We start from the raw sequence: 4,524 nt of genomic DNA on the forward strand, positions 1-4,524 counted from the left end.
TACTACTACTACTACTACTAGTAGTATTATTATTATTATTATTATTATTATTATTATTATTATTATTCTTGTTGTTGTTGTTATTGTTGTTTTATAATTGTTGTTTTTAATTTGTACAATTAACCTCCCTGTGGTTCGACCCCGGTCTTGCCGGGTTATTTATTACTTCGACACTCCTACACTTGGGAGAAGACATCAACCTTTTAGTCGTGTCACTAGACCCACGTTATCTTGGACTCGACACACTACTAAGCCTAAGTGCCTTGGACTCGGCTAAATGTCAAGTCTAAGCGTATTTGATTTGACATGCGTGCGAGGTCCATACTATCTTGGGCTTAGCACACTCTCAAGCTCAAGCTCAAGCATCTTAGACTTGACTAATTGCTAAATCCAATCATATTGGGTTTGACATGCATGCCAAACCCATTCCACCTTGAACTTGGCTAACTGTCAAGTCTACCACCTTAAACTTGGAGCATTGCCAAGCCCACGTACCTTGATGATTATCTTGAACTTGGCTGACTGCTAAGAATAAATGTCTTGGGTCTGGCATGCGTGTCAGACCCAAGTCACCTTGAACTTGACATACTACCAAGTTCAAATGCCTTACCCATGCTACCTTGGACTTACTAATTGCCAAGTCCAAGCATATTGGGTTTGGCAAGTGATTAGTACTTAAAAGTGTATTTTTATCAAGATTTATATCATCATTTTACATTTGAAGTATCAATAACTCTTTAACTAGAGCATGTTTTATAATAACAAGTTTGACTATAAAATACCTTATGTTTATTTTAAATGCAGACCTATTACATAAATCAAAGGATTAATTGATTAGTTTAATTACTGAAATTGAAAAGACGAAGAGAGGGCTGAGCTTAGAAAAGAGATGCTGGTTAAATTCAAATGTGAACAACATTCGGTTATTGGATCATAACTGGAGTTGTAGAACTTGAATTTAGGCCTGATTTATATAAATAGAAAGCTAGTACATAGACCTAAAACTTTCATAAGGGTCCAATATTCAAAAGGATCGTTTTCAAGTTCAAATTGTAGCAATAATAGACAAGTTAGAATCTATCCTGCAATCCAGATACTGTTCAGTATTCAGCCAATAAATTGAGTTCTTAAAGTCTAAATGACCTCATTCTTATTTTGTTAGAAAACTAAGATAACTTTCTAGAACTTTCATGAAGACTATTTATTCAAATTCTGATGTTAGCAATAACATTTTCTACAGATAAGAAGATAAGAATTATTACAAAGTTAAGAGGTGGCCACCCACTCAACAATTAGTCATCAAATCAATATTTCTAAATTTAGGCCTATAAATGAGCCTATAAAAGGAGGCATTTGTCATGTATTTAGACATCTTGGTTTTCAGATTAAGATCATATTCTTGGCTTTTTTCTTTGTATTTTATAATATTCAAGTTTTATTTTATGTTATATTAATATCTTATTTATGCCTTTTATTTTCTTTCCTTTACTTAGTTAACTTATATCTTATTTATATTCTTATCTTGTTTATTTATGTTTCTCTTTTTCATTATGTTTAGTTAAGTTTATTATATCAAGGTAGAAATGTTATACTAATGGTGTAAGAATAAGTATAATATGAACTCAATATGAACTTTAATGTTTGATGCTAACATATTTTGTATTTGTTATCTTATTCACTCTTAATACTTTGCTTGTTGAATAATTAATCTAGATTTATATTATATAACGCTTGGTACAATAAATGCTTGACCTTTTCATAGCCTACTGTATGATTTAACCGATACTTGTGCTACGAAAGAAACTTGATTTGTTCTTAACATAAATTAACATTATGAATACCTGACAATATTTATAAGTATTAATATTATTCAAATAAAATAACTAATATAATCATGTTAATAATTTATAATCTGATTGAAATCTTCTTTGTGTGTGATTTCTAGTTAAGTAATAAAAAGAATATATACTATACTTTTTTGAAATATCATTAGTGAATCCTTTAACAGTGATAATTGTTTTATCCTTATTTAATTCTTACAATAATATCCTATAAAATTCTCATAAACTCTTTGTTTTATTAAATATATATATTATTTGTAATTTATATAGTCACCTCTTTGTAGTTTGACTTTAGTCTTATTGAGTTATTTTTTACTTCGATACTCCTACACTTGGGATAAGACATCAATCTTTTAATCTTGTCAGCAATAGTGTCAGGCTCACGCCATCTTGGATTTGGCTAATTGCTAAGTGCAAGTGTATTGGGTCTAACAGGGGTGCCAGACCCACGCCACCTTGCACTTGGCACACTACCAAGTCTAAGTGCTTTAAACCAGGCTACTTGCCAAGTCTAAGCACCTTGGTAATTATCATGGACTTGGCTGACTGTCAAGTCCAAACTCTTTGGGTCTAGCATGCATGTCAGACTCGCGCTATCTTGGGTTTAACACACTACCAAGTCCAAGTGTATTGAGTGCGTCATGCGTGTTAGACCTACACTATCTTGGGCTTGGTGCACTGCCAAGCCTAAGCATCTTAAATTTAGCTATTTGCCAAGTCCAAGCGCATTAAGTGGCATATATGCCAGACTTACACTATTTTGGACTTGGCTAATTTGTCAATTCCAAGTTTATTGGGTGTGACAAATGTGCCAAACTCATGCTATCTTAGACTTAACGCATTGCCAATTCTAAGTGTATTGGGTTTGGCATGTGTGCTAGACACACACTACCTTGGACATGGCCAACATCCATGTTTATTGTGTTTGGTATGCATGCTAGGCCTCCGCTACTTTGGACTTGATGCGCTGTTAAGTCCAAATGCCTTGATAATTATTTTGGATTGGACTAACTGCCAAATCTAAATGTCTTGGGTCTAATATATGTTCCAAACCCACGCTATCTTGGGCTTGGCACATTACTAAGCCCAAACACCTTGGACTCAACTTACTACCAAGTTCAAGTGTATTAGGTTTAACGTTCATGCAGACCCACACCATTTTAGACTGAACGCACTACTAAATCCAAACGTCTTTGACTAGACTAAATACCATGTCCAAATGCATTGAGTCTAGCATACGTGTTAGACTCACACTATCGTAAACTTGGCGCACTGTGAAGTCCAAATGTCTTGAACTTGACTAATCTACCAAGTCTAATCGTATTGCGTTAGACATGCGTGCCAGATCAACGCCACTTTAGACTTGGTGCAATGCAAAGTCTAAACACTTTAGATTCAATTAACTATCAAATTTAAGTATGTTGAGTCTAACATACATGGCAGACCCATACATTTTTTTAAAAATAAATATAAACTTAATAAAATTGACTCATCAATATTTTTCTTAATCAACATATATATATATATATATATATATATAAAATGTATTTAAAATTGCTATCTTTATATAAAAAATAATTAAATTAAGTTGACGGAATAAGTACTTAACAACAACAATAATTCATTTTATTTATTTATTTATTTATTTTATTTGATGATTAATGTGTTCTTGAGTTAATTCATATATTTATTAAGATTTAAGTTTTTCTTTAATGATTTTAAGGTTTCAATGTTTAAATTCAAAAACTAAAAGATAAAAAAGAAAGTAAATATTTTTACTTATCAAGGTAATTATTATAAATAATATAACATTCAAGAGTTTTTTTTTTGAAAGCTAGAACCTTTTCAAAAAGAATTTGAGAAAGTAGTACATGTAGCAAAAGATTTTGAAAAATAAAATAGCTAAGAGTTGAAAAGAACACTTTTCCAATAATGTTTTCTTTTTAAATACTTTTTTGAAATATAAAAAAATAGATTTTTAAATAAGGTTTCTGCAAAAATAACAAACTTAAGCATTTTTTTTTAAACTGTAGAAAAGAATAAACTGTTTTTTAAATAGGTTTTGCATTTAACCAAAGCTTTTTTTTTTAATTTATTAAAAAACCAATTAAATCTTTCTTAGTAAGAAATAATTGTAATTAAGAATCCCAATCTAGATAAAATGTTTTCCCTTGAATATTTTTTTAATTAAAAAATATAATTTTTATTTTTAAAACTTGTATACAAATCTTTTTCTAATCATGATTTTTCTAAACTTTGCCGTTTTTAGAAATTAATCTTTCTATTTTTTCTTAAAAAAGGTGCTAGTTTTTTAAAAATTAAAAATAAAAATTTAAAAACTAAAATTTTTTATTTATAATAAAGATATTTAAAAATATAATAGCGATTACTTTTAAAAATATTTTTAATTATAAAACATATTAAAATAATAATTTTTTATTTTTTAAAAATTATTGTTTATACATCAAGATATCTAATATCTAAACATATTAATAATGTATTAATTTAAAATAAAAAAATAATTGTTTTTAAATTTTTTCTTTTATACCGAAGTATTCGAAGAACGACTTCTCAAAAGTCCTCTAAAATACTGACGGACGGACCGAGTGAGTGGTCCTCCAAGACTCAGTCATTCAAGTCAACCATTCTTGTCGTTTTTTCCTTCACCTTGGAAGCCGCGAAA

The sequence above is a fragment of the Populus euphratica genome, unplaced genomic scaffold (genome assembly GCF_000495115.2).
Source record: "Populus euphratica unplaced genomic scaffold, PopEup_1.0 scaffold257.1, whole genome shotgun sequence".
Taxonomy (NCBI): Eukaryota; Viridiplantae; Streptophyta; class Magnoliopsida; order Malpighiales; family Salicaceae; genus Populus; species Populus euphratica.